General features: G+C 43.5%; 1 long non-coding RNA gene across 4 annotated transcripts in view; it reads left to right on the plus strand.

Moving 5' to 3' along the window:
• The window catches only part of LOC137375907 (uncharacterized), a 77,615-nt gene that overhangs the window by 31,529 nt on the left and 30,071 nt on the right, over positions 1 to 16,015 (plus strand). For all 4 annotated transcript variants that reach the window (XR_010976090.1, XR_010976089.1, XR_010976091.1 and 1 more), the window contains exon 4: positions 9,890 to 9,979. This is a non-coding gene — a long non-coding RNA (uncharacterized lncRNA). The remainder of the gene's footprint in view (positions 1 to 9,889; positions 9,980 to 16,015) is intronic.

The raw sequence follows: 16,015 nt of genomic DNA on the forward strand, positions 1-16,015 counted from the left end.
TGACCTGGGTGCTATAGTGCATAGATCTTCAAAGGTACATGAGCAATGCCATGAAGCAATAGCCAGAGCAAATAGGGTGTTGGGGTGGATTCATAAGACAATTGATTATAAGACGAGGCAAACTAATTGTCCTTGTACAAGATCTTGATCAGGCCTCACTTGGAATTCTGTGTCCTGTATTGCTCTCCGCACATGGTGCGTTCTATTGAGGATTTGGAAAGAGTGCAGAGAAGGGCCACTGGACTAAATGAGTTGGGACTCAACACTTCAAAGAACCAGGGTGATCTGATTGAGGCTTATAAGATGATGTTGTGGTTGTGTTCCAGTTGGCAGTTTGTTCCAATTAAATAAGCTAGAGATGACCAGGGGTCATAACTTTAAATAAAAACAGATAATGCTGGAAATACTCAGCCGGTCTGACAGCATCTGTGGAGACAGAAACAGAGTTAACTTTCAGGTCTGTGACCTTTCTTCAGAACTGGGAAAATTTAGAAATGTAATAGATTTTGAGCAAGTGAAAGAGGGGAGGCGGGGGCAAAGAGAAAAAGGGAAGGTCTGTGATAGGGTGGAGGGCAGGAAAGATTAAATGACAAAATGTTTTATAGTCCAAGGCCAAGGGAGTAGTAATGGAGCATGTGTCTAGAGGAGGTACGAATGGCAGAATCATAATTTTAGGTTGTTTAGTTTAGCTTAGAGATACAGCACTGAAACAGGCCCTTCAGCCCACCGAGTCTGTGCCGACCATCAACCACCCATTTATACTAATCCTACAATAATCCCATATTCCTACCACATCCCCACCTGTCCCTATATTTCCCTACCACCTACCTATACTAGGGGCAATTTATAACGGCCAATTTACCTCCCAACCTGCAAGTCTTTTGGCTTGTGAGAGGAAACCGGAGCACCCGGAGAAAACCTACGCAGACACAGGGAGAACTTGCAAACTCCACACAGGCAGTACCCAGAATTGAACCCGGGTCGCTGGAGCTGTGAGGCTGCGGTGCTAACCACTGCGCCACTGTGCCGCCCTGTGCAAGGCCAGATTTAGGCTAAATGTCAGGAGCTGGTTCTCCGAGAATAATGGATCTCTGGAACAGGCTGCCATTTCATGAGGTAGACACAGATTCGCTGAATTCCTTTAAGCAGGAGTCGGACCCATTTCTGGTTGGGGTGGGTGATCACCTCTTACAAAGCGAGGTACTTCAGGGAATTCAGGGCCAGAGTAATCTCCTGGGCACCTAGTTGGGTCAGAGAGGAATTTCCCAGATTTTGTTCCTCCTAAGTTGGCCTGGGTTGTATCTGTTTTTTTGCTTTTCCCAGGAGATCACATAGTTTTTGGTGGGGTGGAGATACACAAGGTATCAGAATTGTGTGGGATGCCTGGATGGACCAGAGCTCTTTACCTGTCAATCATTGTTATTACATTGTAATACATTTTGGAATTGTAAAATTAAATTATTTCAGACTTTTTCAAATTTGCAGTGATAAATTAGCAATAGTTCACAGTCTTTTTCAGTTGTATACATAGAATTAATTAGGATAGAGCGCATCAAATCATCATCTCCAAAGCTGTCATTATCATTTTTCAGTGGATTGATTATCAGGAAGATCCCTTTGTCCAACCTTGTTTCAAACCATTTTTCTGTCTCAATAAGTGCTGGAATAGGAACTTGACAGGAGAATTCATTAAATACATTTCCTTGAAGAACAAAAAAGGCCATTCATGACAACTATTATTTAGATTTGTGTACAGCATTATTTTCCAAGCTTTTGGCTTTATAAGCCATGTAGGTGCTTACCATAGAGTGTTACGACCGAGGTGGGAGGAGCGCACTGTTTATTCTAGTCCCACTTCTCCACAGGTTACAACATATATATTTTTTAATTTTCCCACTTACCGATACGATCAATCATATACTCTATTTTTTCCAGAATAGAACACACTAACCAGGTTTCATTATTGAACAACAAAATTATCAGTTTGTTATAAAACAAGTCTTAACCAGTAATGAAGTAAAGCATAAACACACAGATTGAAATTTTACCTTTTTACCTCAGCCCCTCACGCACAGACACACACACACATACATACACCAGTTAACCGGAAATATTAAAGGGATTTTTGGTTACAGACAAAAAAAAAACACTTGGGCTGATTACTTGCTCACTTTTGAAGAAAACAGCAGATGAGATATGTTGTTCCAAAACTGGCATACAGTCTAGCCTCTGAGTACATGTAGATAGGCCACTGGGATCTTTTAGAACAGTTCTTTGCAGGCAGCTTTGAGAATTAATTTAGCAGGCTTTCTTCACAGACAGGAGACGAGATGAATTGACACAGTGGACTTCTCAGGGTCGTTTGGAGAGTTGCTGGAAAGCGAGCTGGGTTGTGGTCTTCTCTCTTTCCTTAACACTTCTTCAGCAGCAGGCTAATTTTGTCTCACTCTAGAAGGTAAAACATACTGACACTACAACCACACGCTTGTGAGTTTTCTGCCCTCTCGTGCACACTGCTGTTCCTGGGCTTGTCCAATCAAGGGGTGCCTGTCAATTCTCTGCCCACATCTTTCCCTGTTACCAGAGTTTCTGTTCTAGTTTTATCTTGAGTCATGTGACAACCAGTAAACATTGCTGCTAAACCAGTTCTTTCAGTATCCCCTTGAAGATTCTTAAAAAACTGGTCCAACATTTCTTCAGTTTGACTATGAATCCCTCAAAAAAAATATTTTAACAAAAAAACAGAAGCACCTTCATAACAAGAGGCTGGTTTAAATCTATATTTCCATTAATTTGCATATATCTCAAGTTGCTGATACTAACAGATCTTGGTGTTATGACCAGGGATGTGTCCAGCATTCATGTAACTGCACTAAAAACAGCCTTTTCCAAATACCGCCACTTTCAAATAGGACCAACTAGCATATAAGAAATATAAATTCAAATAGATTTGGGCTGTTTGGGCTATGTGTGGCCCAAGGACCACAGATTGGACACTTCTACTTCGCATATCCTTCATTATGTGTAGAATTTATATTTATTACAATGACTTCTGTTACCTGCTGACGGTAAGTGGTTGTTATTGCTTTGATTCAATATTGTTGATATACATATTAATTTTTACTATATTCTTAATTGAGACTTATTTCGTAATCATTGAAGGATTTTAATTTTCAATTTTATGTCAAATAATCTTGTATTTACTAAAGTTTTCTGTGTTTCCTACATTACAACAGTGACTACACTTCAAAAGTACATCTGTAAAGCGCTTTGGGACGTCCTGAGGTTGTGAATAAGAGCATAAGGACTAGGAGCAGGAGTAGGCAATTCAGCCCCTCGAACCTGCTCTGCTATTCAATACGATCATGGCTGATCTCATCTCGGCCTCAACTCCATTTTCCTGCCCGTTCTCCATAACCCTTCAACCCATTACTAATTAAAAATCTGTCTATCTCCTCCTTAAATTTACTCAATGTCCTGGCATCCACCACACTCTGGTGTAGTGAATTCCACAGACTCACGACCCTTTGCGAGAAGTAATTTCTCCTCATCTCTGTTATAAATCTGCTAGCCCCCTTATCCTAAAACTATGACCTCTTGTTCTAGATTGCCCCACAAGAGGAAACATCCTCTCTACGTCTACTTTGTCAATCCCCTTAATCATCTTATATACCTCAATTAGATCTCTTCTCATTCTTCTAAACTCTTTAGAGTAAAGGCCTAAAGTGCTCAATCTCTCTTCATAAGACAAACCCCTCATCTCTGGAATTAATCTAGTGAACCTCCTCTGAACTGCCTCCAATGCAACTACATCCCTCCTCAAGTAAGGGGACCAAAACTGTATGCAATACTCCAGGTGCGGTCTCACTAATGCCTTGTACAGTTGCAGCAACACTTCTCTACTTTTATACTCTATGCCTTTAGCAATAAATGTCAAAATTCCATTTACCTTCCTTTGGTGCTATATATGTGCAAGTTCATTGCTATGATTTACATTTCTATGCTTAATGTAACATTTACAACTCCTCAAAAGTAGGCAACAAAAATTGTTTCTATATGCTAGTCTTGTTTTAAATGAAAGTGCGAGCAAGAAAATTGTGGATAAGAATTTAAGTTATAAGTGCTTTGTTGGAAAAGTGGAGTTACACCCAAAAGGAAGAATTGGAGGTTATACATTCAGAAGGTACAATATGTGAAGATTTGTTGCAGTCATGTAAAAAGTCAGAGAAAAAGAAACTGCAGCTTTCAAGAATAAAACAAGTATATCCAAAGAGTAAATCACCAAGATACCAAAATGTACATGTATCTGTAGCCCAAGCTTGTCAGAATATAATTCAGTCTGATAATACTGTTTTCTGATGATCATTTGTTTCTTACCAGAAGGATTACGCTTCACAACAGGACCAAATTTCTGCACTAGCTTTTACCATTCCATTTTGTGATATAAAATTCAAACATAATTTAATGTCATTGAGCATAATTGCACTAAAGCTGACTGACATGGAGCAGGGAAGAAATACTCCTCTGCTGATCTGACCAATTTGTCCCAGCAGCGAGGAAAAATTTGGGTATTGCAGGGTGGGTGGCAACTTACTTTCATAGTAGAGGGCAGATTTTTTTTCGAATGAATTTTCCAGTTATTTTCCACCTTTTTCCAGGGTGAGTAACAATAAACAATCAAAGGGACTTCAAATGTGTTTTATGTATTAAGTAAATCGATTAGGAAAATTATTGTTGTGCTTCATTCAACCATGATGAAAGAGTTGTAGAAGCGAACTTGTAATTTGGCATCAACTGTGTGCAATTTAACTTTGAGGTGCATCTGTGTGCTCACATCTCGAGGAACATCAGAAGCGTGGAGGGGGCGAAGAAAAATCAGTTATTATATTCGGCCTTTGCAACATTATCCATAAGACAATGCTTATTCTCTCTCCACCAACCCCTAAACATATTTTATCATTTCAAAACTTTGAAAGGAAACAACAGTTGGCACCTGAGATTTTCATTAAATCTCAGTGGTTTTAAAGTCATCGAAGTGACCAATGTTTTGTTGGGTCAATCTTAATCTGGTTATTAAGAGTACAGGTATTTATATTTTTGAATTATCTTTGGTACATAAGAGCTTAGGGATGTGAAGTTAATTAGTGTTCACATAACAATGAATAATTTATAAATTTAATTTTTCATCAGTTTCAGTTTGTTGATTTTTGCAATAATCATGCTATTGCTATTGTTTGCAAATGTGGTAATATAATATCCCTGTTTTATCCTGGACAACAATCCCTCTTTAATCTAAATAATGTTGCTTTCACCAGATACTATTTGAGCAACCAATAAATTTTCAAAAGCTATGCTGATTCAATAAGGTAGGCTACAGGGTATGAAAATTACACTAAATCCCACCCTGGCAAAAGAACCAGAGGCAACATGAGGAACAATTTTTTTGATCTGGAAAGGTTGTGGAAGCAGATTGAATAGGAACATTCAAAAGAAAATTGGATAAGTACTCGAAGGGAAAACATTTACAGGGTAATGGCAATAGGGAAAGAGCAGGGGAGTGGAATTAATTGAATAGCTCTACCAAAGAGCCAGCATAGGCATGATGGGCCAAATGGTCGCTTTCTGTGCTGTATCATTCTATGATACTAAATTTTTATTTATTTATTTGTATGTTAGGATGTGGGCGTCGCTGGCCAGGCCAGCATTTATTGCCTATCCCAATTGCCCTTGAGAAGGTGGTGGTGAGCTGTCTTCTTGAACCACTGCAGTCCATGTGAGTTAGGTACACCCACAGTGCTACTAGGAAGGGAGTTCAAGGATTTTGACCCAGCGACAGTGAAGAAACGGCGATATAGTTCCAAGTCAAGTTCTGACGAAAGGTCACTGACCTGAAATGTTAACTCTGCTTCTCTCTCCACAGATGCTGCCAGACCGACTGAGTATTTCCAGCATTTTTTGTTTTTAGTTCCAAGTCAGGATGGTGTGTGGCTTGGAGGCGAACTTGCAGGTGGTGGTGTTCCCATGTATCTGCTGCCCTTGTCCTTCTATGTGGTAGAGGTTGTGGGTTTGGATGGTGCTGTCTGAGTAGCCTTGGTGCGTTGCTGCAATGCATCTTGTAGATGGTACACACTGCTGCCACTGTGCGTCGGTGGTGTAGGGAGTGAATGTTTGTGGAGGGGATGCAAATCAAGTGGGTTGCTTTGACCTGGATGGTGTTGATCTTCTTGAGCTGCACCCATCCAGGCAAATGGAGATATTCCATCACACTCCTGACTTGTACCTTGTAGATGGTGGATAGGCTTTGGGAAGTCAGGAGGTGAGTTACTCGCTGCAGGATTCTTAGCCTCTCTCCTGCTCTTGTAGCCACAGTATTTATATGGCTACTCCAGTTCAGTTTCTGATCAATGGTAACCCCCAGGATGTGATAGTGTGGGATTCAGTGATTGTAATCCTCATTCAATCTCATAATGAAGAGCTGGAACCTGTCATAGCCGCTAAGCGCATTGCACTGTTGAACTACAAGAATGCCCACAGCGAGTTAACATCCGCAGCACTTAAAGCAGCCAGAAGTACTGCACAAAGAACAGCTAGGCGTTGCGCAAACGACTACTGGCAACACCTATGCAGTCATATTCAGCTGGCCTCAGACACCGGAAACATCAGAGGAATGTATGATGGCATGAAGAGAGCTCTTGGGCCAACCATCAAGAAGATCGCCCCCCTCAAATCTAAATCGGGGGACATAATCACTGACCAACGCAAACAGATGGACCGCTGGGTTGAGCACTACCTAGAACTGTACTCCAGGGAGAATGCTGTCACTGAGACTGCCCTCAATGCAGCCCAGCCTCTACCAGTCATGGATGAGCTGGACATACAGCCAACCAAATCGGAACTCAGTGATGCCATTGATTCTCTAGCCAGCGGAAAAGCCCCTGGGAAGGACAGCATTACCCCTGAAATAATTAAGAGTGCCAAGCCTGCTATACTCTCAGCACTACATGAACTGCTATGCCTGTGCTGGGACGAGGAAGCAGTACCCCAGGACATGCGCGATGCCAACATCATCACCCTCTATAAAAACAAAGGTGACCGTGGTGACTGCAACAACTACCGTGGAGTCTCCCTGCTCAGCATAGTGGGGAAAGTCTTTGCTCGAGTCGCTCTGAACAGACTCCAGAAGCTGGCCGAGCGCGTCTACCCTGAGGCACAGTGTGGCTTTCGTGCAGAGAGATCGACCATTGACATGCTGTTCTCCCTTCGTCAGATACAGGAGAAATGCCGTGAACAACAGATGCCCCTCTACATTGCTTTCATTGATCTCACCAAAGCCTTTGACCTTGTCAGCAGACGTGGTCTCTTCAGACTACTAGAAAAGATCGGATGTCCACCAAAGCTACTAAGTATCATCACCTCATTCCATGACAATATGAAAGGCACAATTCAATATGGTGGCTCCTCATCAGAGCCCTTTCCTATCCTGAGTGGTGTGAAACAGGGCTGTGTTCTCGCACCCACACTTTTTGGGATTTTCTTCTCCCTGCTGCTTTCACATGCGTTCAAATCCTCTGAAGAAGGAATTTTCCTCCACACAAGATCAGGGGGCAGGTTGTTCAACCTTGCCCGTCTAAGAGCGAAGTCCAAAGTACGGAAAGTCCTCATCAGAGAACTCCTCTTTGCTGACGATGCTGCTTTAACATCTCACACTGAAGAGTGCCTGCAGAGTCTCATCGACAGGTTTGCGTCTGCCTGCAATGAATTTGGCCTAACCATCAGCCTCAATAAAACGAACATCATGGGGCAGGACGTCAGAAATGCTCCATCCATCAATACTGGCGACCACGCTCTGGAAGTGATTCAAGAGTTCACCTACCTAGGCTCAACTATCACCAGTAACCTGTCTCTAGATGCAGAAATCAACAAGCGCATGGGTAAGGCTTCCACTGCTATGTCCAGACTGGCCAAGAGAGTGTGGGAAAATGGCGCACTGACACGGAACACAAAAGTCCGAGTGTATCAGGCCTGTGTCCTCAGTACCTTGCTCTATGGCAGCGAGGCCTGGACAACGTATGCCAGCCAAGAGCGACGTCTCAATTCATTCCATCTTCGCTGCCTTCGGAGAATACTTGGCATCAGGTGGCAGGACTATATCTCCAACACAGAAGTCCTTGAAGCGGCCAACACCCCCAGCTTATACACACTACTGAGTCAGTGGCGCTTGAGATGGCTTGGCCATGTGAGCCGCATGGAAGATGGCAGGATCCCCAAAGACACTTTGTACAGCGAGCTCGCCACTGGTATCAGACCCACCGGCCGTCCATGTCTCCGCTATAAAGACGTCTGCAAACGCGACATGAAATCGTGTGACATTGATCACAAGTCGTGGGAGTCAGTTGCCAGCATTCGCCAGAGCTGGCGGGCAGCCATAAAGACAGGGCTAAATTGTGGCGAGTCGAAGAGACTTAGTAGTTGGCAGGAAAAAAGACAGGCGCAAGGGGAGAGCCAACTGTGCAACAGCCCCGACAAACAAGTTTCTCTGCAGCACCTGTGGAAGAGCCTGTCACTCCAGAATTGGCCTTTATAGCCACTCCAGGCGCTGCTTCACAAACCACTGACCACCTCCAGGCGCATATCCATTGTCTCTCGAGATAAGGAGGCCCAAAAGAATCCTGTTGAATGTCAAGGGGAGATGGTGAGATTCTCTCTTGTTGGAGATGGTCATTGCCTGGCGCTTGTGTAGCGTGAATGTTACTTGCCACTTATCAGCCTAAGCCTGGATGTTGTCTAGGTCTTGCTGCAATTCTACACATACTGCTTTAGTATCTGAGGAGTCGCGAATGGTGCTGAACATTGTGCAATCATCACTGCAACAACTCGCCAAGGCTCCTTCGACAGCACCTTCCAAACCCATGACCTCTACCACCTAGAAGGACAAGGGCAACAGATGCATGGGAACACCACCACCTGCAACTTCCCCTCCAAGCCACACACCATCCTTCACTGTCACTGGGTCAAAATCCTGGAACTCCCTTCCGAACAGCACTATTGGTGTAGCTGCATCCCAAGGGCTACAGTGGTTCAAGAAGGCAGCTCACCACCATCTTCTCAAGGGCAATTAGGATTTGGCAATAAATGCTGGCCTAGCCAGCGATGCCCACATCCCACGAATGAATAAAAAATATATATTTTAATTAATATGTAATGCACGTGATTGATAGAAAGGTAGATTAAGTGCATGGGCTAATGACTTACTTCATTGTCATGAGGTGAACTATTTCCACATGTCTCACTGGTCCCAAATCTTTTGTTCTATTTATAATCACAAGTTAGGGTACCATTTTTTTTTTGAAAAAGAAAATCCACCAAGCATTGTGTATTGCTTGCAATATCTTGCATACAGTATGACATCCAGGAGTGGCATTTAATTCTGTTGCAGGAATGCAAAAGGCACATAAGGATTCAAAGGCAATTTTGCAATAGTAATGATGGCGAAACTGTCAATACTTAGCTCTGAAACTGACAGCAATTTCTGGAGTCCACATCTGCGAAGTTAAATGTAGAAATCCAGAAGTTGTCAGTGATTCTATGCTGCTCCATAGGATACGCTGTTAAAGTCCCCTCAGAACGCAGTCAAGTAGAAAGCAGTGAACTCATGAGAAGTTGCCCTTGTACGCTATTTGTCTCTTTGTAAAAACTCTTGAAAATGTTAAACCTTGTTAAATGAGTTGTAACTGGGTTTTTAATGATATACATAGTTCATAATTACTTCTAGAAAACCTCTCTAGCCCTGAAAAATGAATTTTATATTTATGGAATATCAAATTTCTCCATTATTTTAAAAAAAATTATTATTTTTTTTATTAAAAAGAGTTTGTTCATGCTATTTCAGCTTCAGCTTCTCAGGAAGTGTGCTGTGGTCAGTTGTCCCAAATCATGGAACACCTCACATCAACCTGCTCACGAAGATCTGTTGCAGGAGGTAAAATTTTTTTACAGAAACTAAAGAAATTTGCAGAGGGGGTCAATTTCCTTTGTGCACGATGTGTAGTGAAATCATAAATGTATTTATAAAAGCAATGCTTTTCCAAGTTCACACTCACAGTGGGGAGTCTTGGCTACTCTGAGCCCACTGTGTATATTTCTTTATAATGTTATGGTCAGAAAATCCTGTGCCTGAATTTGCTCTCTGCACTCTGAAGTACCCCGCCAAGAGCGTGTATCAGATAATTACTCTTACTGAGCTCATATCTGCATGTGACAAAACACATTGATGAAGGAAGAGCAGTGGATGTGGTGTATTCACCGAGGAGAGGGACATGACGGATGTTGAGGTTAGGGATAGATGTTTGATTACTCTAGGTCAAGTCGGCATAAGGAGGGAGGAAGTGTTGGGTATTCTAAAAGGCATTAAGGTGGACAAGTCCCCCGGTCCGGATGGGATCTATCCCAGGTTACTGAGGGAAGCGAGAGAGGAAATAGCTGGGGCCTTAACAGATATCTTTGCAGCATCCTTAAACACGGGTGAGGTCCCGGAGGACTGGAGAATTGTTAATGTTGTCCCCTTGTTTAAGAAGGGTAACAGGGATAATCCAGGTAATTATAAACCGGTGAGCCTGACGTCAGTGGTAGGGAAGCTGCTGGAGAAGATACTAAGGTATAGGATCTATTCCCATTTGGAAGAAAATGGGCTTATCAGTGATAGGCAACATGGTTTTGTGCAGGGAAGGTCATGTCTTACCAACCTAATAGAATTCTTTGAGGAAGTGATAAAGTTGATTGATGAGGGAAGGGCTGTAGATGTCATATACATGGACTTCAGTAAGGCGTTTGATAAGGTTCCCCATGGTAGGTTGATGGAGAAAGTGAAGTCGCATGGGGTCCAGGGTGTACTAGCTAGATGGATAAAGAACTGGCTGGGCAACAGGAGACAGAGAGTAGCAGTGGAAGGGAGTTTCTCAAAATGGAGACCTGTGACCAATGGTGTGCCACAGGGATCCGTGCTGGGACCACTGTTGTTTGTGATATACATAAATGATTTGGAGGAAAGTATAGGTGGTCTGATTAGCAAGTTTGCAGACAACACTAAGATTGGTGGAGTAGCAGATAGTGACGGGGACTGTCAGAGAATACAGCAGAATATAGATAGATTGGAGAGTTGGGCAGAGAAATGGCAGATGCAGTTCAATCAGGGCAAATGCGAGGTGATGCATTTTGGAAGGTCCAATTCAAGAGTGAACTATACAATAAATGGAAAAGTCCTGGGGAAAATTGATGTACAGAGATTTGGGTGTTCAGGTCCATTGTTCCCTGAAGGTGGCAACGCAGGTCAATAGAGTGGTCAAGAAGGCATACGGCATGCATTCCTTCATCGGACGGGGTATTGAGTACAAGAGTTGGCAGGTCATGTTACAGTTGTATAAGACTTTGGTTCGGCCACATTTGGAATACTGCGTGCAGTTCTGGTCCCCACATTACCAAAAGGATGTAGATGCTTTGGAGAGGGTGCAGAGGAGGTTCACCAGGATGTTGTCTGGTGTGGAGGGCGCTAGCTATGAAGAGAGGTTGAGCAGATTAGGATTATTTTCATTAGAAAGACGGATGTTGAGGGGGGACCTGATTGAGGTATACAAAATCATGAGAGGTATAGACAGGTTGGATAGCAAGAAGCTTTTTCCCAGAGTGGGGGATTCAATTACTAGGGGTCACGAGTTCAAAGTGAGAGGGGAAAAGTTTAGGGGGGGATATGCGTGGAAAGTTCTTTACGCAGAGGGTGGTGGGTGCCTGGAACGCGTTGCCAGCGGAGGTGGTAGACGCGGGCACGATAGCGTCTTTTAAGATGTATCTAGACAGATACATGAATGGGCAGGAAGCAAAGAGATACAGACCCTTAGAAAATAGGCGACAGGTTTAGATAGAGGATCTGGATCGGCGCAGGCTTGGAGGGCCGAAGGGCCTGTTCCTGTGCTGTAATATTCTTTGTTCTATATGGATTTTAGCAAGGCGTTTGATAAGGTTCCCTATGGTAGGCTCATTCAGAAAGTAAGGAGGCATGGGATTCAGGGAAAGTTGGCTGTCTGGATACAAAATTGGCTAGCCCATAGAAGTCAGAGGGTGGTAGTAGATGGAAAGTATTCAGCATGGAGCTCGGTGACCAGTGGTGTTCCACGAGGATCTGTTCTGGGACCTCTGCTCTTTGTGATTTTTATAAATGACTTGGATGAGGAAGTGGAAGGCTGGGTTAGCAAGTTTGCCGATGACACGAAGGTTGCTGGAGTTGTGGATAGTGTGGAAGGCTGTTGTAGGTTGCAACGGGACATTGACAGGATGCAGAGCTGGGCTGAGAAGTGGCAGATGGAGTTCAACCTGGAAAAGTGTGAAGTGATTCATTTTGGAAGGTCGAATATGAATGCAGAATACAGGCTTAAAGACAGGATTCTTGGTAGTGTGGAGGAACAGAGGGATCTTGGGGTCCATGTCCACAGATCGCTCAAAGTTGCCACCCAAGTTGATAGGGTTGTTAAGAAGGCGTATGGTGTGTTGGCTTTCATTAACAGGGGGATTGAGTTTAAGAGCCGCGAGGTTATGCTGCAGCTCTGTAAGGCCCTGGTTCGACCACACTTGGCATATTGTGTTCAGTTCTGGTCGCCTCATTATCGGAAGGATGTGGAAGCTTTAGAGAGGGTGCAGAGGAGATTTACCAGGATGCTGCCTGGACTGGAGGGCATGTCCTACAAAGAAAGATTGAGGGAGCTAGGGCTTTTCTCATTGGAGCGAAGAAGGATGAGAGGTGACTTGATAGAGGGGTACAAGATGATGAGAGGCATAGATAGAGTGGATAGCCAGAGACTTTTTCCCAGGGTGGAAAGGGCTATCACCAGGGGGCATAATTTTAAGGTGATTGGAGGAAGGTTTCGGGGAGATGTCAGAGCTAGGTTCTTTACACAGAGAGTGGTGGGTGCGTGGAATGCGCTGCCAGCGGTGGTAGTAGAAGCAGATACGTTAGGGGCATTTAAGTGACTCTTGGATAGGTACATGGATGATAGTAGAATGAAGGGTAGGTAGTTAGTTTGATCTTAGAGTAGGTTAAAGGTTCGGCACAACATCGTGGGCCTGTACTGTGCTGTACTGTTCTATGTTCTATGTAGTGCACACCTGGGAATTTAATGAGCCCAGTGCTGTGGCTGGAAATGGGTATCGTTCCCGTTCGTTATGCGGTGGCCGTCCCACTGCGATCACGTGACGACTGTGCATAATGGAGCCGCCCCCCCGGAATCACGTGGCGGGGGTGGGATGTGAGTCGACAAATATGGCATCAGAGTGCAGGTGCTGGCGCCATATTTAAAAGCCTGCCTGCCCTGCATTCACTCCTGCCTTGGAGTCATTTGCGTCTTTGTGCAACTTAAAACTTTGCCTGACTGGTTCCTAATTGGCCTGTTGGCCCTCCCTCTGTTGGAGGCGCCACCTCATGCCACAGGGGTCCAAAAATACACAGTGTAAGAGAGCCATGCCAGGTGACCTGTGGGCCTGCAGATCGCTGTCAATGTAGAGATGATCCTGCCTTGGCAAGTGAGCTGTTAACAATTATCTTGGCGGAGTCCCTGCTGGACCTCAGAGCCCAACTTTGCTGATGACCCACCCTCTCTTCCAGCAGTGTGAGCAACCAAACATATGACACAACAGTTTGTTAACCCAGTGCAGCACCCCTCAAACTCACACTCAAACCTTGCAGAGTCTCCGAAACCCCTTGCAGAGCCCGAGACCTCAACCACCCGTTGAGAACCTCTGAGACCCGAACCCTTTTGCAGAGCATCTGAGAACCTGAACCCCCTTGCAGAGCTCCCAAGACAGTGAGCCCCCTTGCAGAGCACACCGCAACACAATACAGCAATGGCCTGATTCCCCCCTTTTCCCCTACACAGCAATGGCAATGCTAAGGACTGCCTCCGCATCACAACAATGTGGCCTCTTGCTTGGTACTGCCAGGTTTAATGGTCGTGAACCCAAAGCCACGTGAGTGCTGCCCGCCGTTCACAAAATCAAGGGCCAATCATTAATTTGGATATAATTAGATTTAAATGCCTTTTAAAAGCGGTACAGCAATTTAAAATAGCTTCCTGTCACATCAGGGCATCAATGCCACCATGGTGCTTTCCTGCTGCTGACAAAATCCAGAACCAACGTCACAATGCCGGATTGCTGGGCAACCAGTTCCGATGCGATTCTCCGTCCCCCTCACACCATTCCTGCCTTAAACAGCCACAATAAATTTGTCTAGAGATATGCAAATGAAAAGCAAGAGAAGCTAACATACAGTAATAATGGACAAGTTCAATTTACATATAGATATGGTAAACCCTGTTAGCAGTAATGCTGTGGAGGATGAATTCCTGGAGTGTATACAAGATGGGTTTCTGGAGCAGTATGTTGAAGAACCAAGTAGGGATTGGGCTATTTTAGATTTGGTATTATGTAATGAGAAAGCTAATTCATAACCTTGCTCTAAAGCAGCCATCAGAAAATAGTGACCACAGTATGATAGAATTTTACATTAAATTTGAAAGAGATTTAGTTCATTCTGAAACTAGTGTCTTAACTCTGAATCAAGGAAACCATGGAGGTATGAGGGGCAAGTTGGCTATGGTGGATTGGGAAAATACATTCAAAGATTTGACAGAAGACAAGCAATGGCTAGTATTTAAAGAAGTATTACATGGTTTACAACAAATATACATTCCTCATTGACGCAAAAACCCAACAGGAAAGGTGAATCAAACATGACTAACAAAAGAAAAACATTGCATTAGGTCAAAGGAAATAGCTTATAAGGTCACCAGAAAAAGTGATAAGCCCAAAGAGTAGGAGCAATTTAAAATCCAACAAAGGAGGACCAAGAAACTGATAAAGAATGGGAAAAGAGATTATGAATGCAAGCTAGCTAGAAACAAAGGCAGACTGTAAAAGCTACTGCAGGTATGTGAAAAGGAAAAGATCAGCAAGGATGAATGTGGGTTTATTGCAGGCGGAGACAGGAAAGTTTGTGATGGAGAATGAGGAAATGGCGGAGAGACTAAACAATTACTTTGTGTCTGTCTTCACAGAGGAAGACACAGAAAATCTCCCAGAAATACTAGGGAACCAAGGGACTTGTAAAAATGAGGAACTGTAAGAAATTAGTATCAATAAAGAGGTAGTACGCGAAAAATTAATTGGATTGAAAGTTGATAAATCCCCTGGATCCAGATGAGCTACATCCCAGAGTATTGAAGGAGATGACTAAAGAGATAGTGGATGCATTGGTGGTTTTCTTTCAAAATTCCATAGATTCTGTAAGGGTTCCTGCAGACCAGAAAGTAGCAAATGTAACCCCACTATTTAAGAAGTGAGCGAGAGAGAAAACAGAGAACTACAGACCTGTTAGTTTGACGTCAGTAGTGGGGAAAATGTTAGGATCTATTATAAAGGATGAGATAACTGGACATTTGGAAAATTATGATATGATTGGACAGAGTCAACGTGGATTTATGAAAGGGAAATCATGTTTGACAAACCTGTTGGTGTTTTTTGAGGATGTTACTTGTAGCATAGATAAAGGAGAACCAGTGGATGTGGTCTATTTAGATTTTCAGAAGGCTTTTGATAAGGTCCCACACAGGAGGTTAGCAAACAAAGTTAGAGCACATGGGATTGGGGGTAATATACTGCTATGAATTGAGAATTGGTTAACAGACCGAAAGCAGAGAGTAAGAATAAATGGGTCATTCTCAGGATGGCAGGCTGTTACTAGTGGGCTACTGCAAGGATCAGTGCTTGGGCCACAGCTGTTCATAACCTATGTAAATGATTTGGATGTGGGGGTCAAATGTAATATTTCCAATTTGCTGATGAACCAAAACTAGGTGGGAATGTAATTTGTGAGGAGGATGCAAGGAGGCTTCAAGGGGATTTGGACAAGCTAAGTAAATGGGCAAGAACATGGCAGATGGAATATAATATGAATAAGTCTGAAGTTATCCAC

Source organism: Heterodontus francisci, chromosome 12 (genome assembly GCF_036365525.1).
Source record: "Heterodontus francisci isolate sHetFra1 chromosome 12, sHetFra1.hap1, whole genome shotgun sequence".
Taxonomy (NCBI): domain Eukaryota; kingdom Metazoa; phylum Chordata; class Chondrichthyes; order Heterodontiformes; family Heterodontidae; genus Heterodontus; species Heterodontus francisci.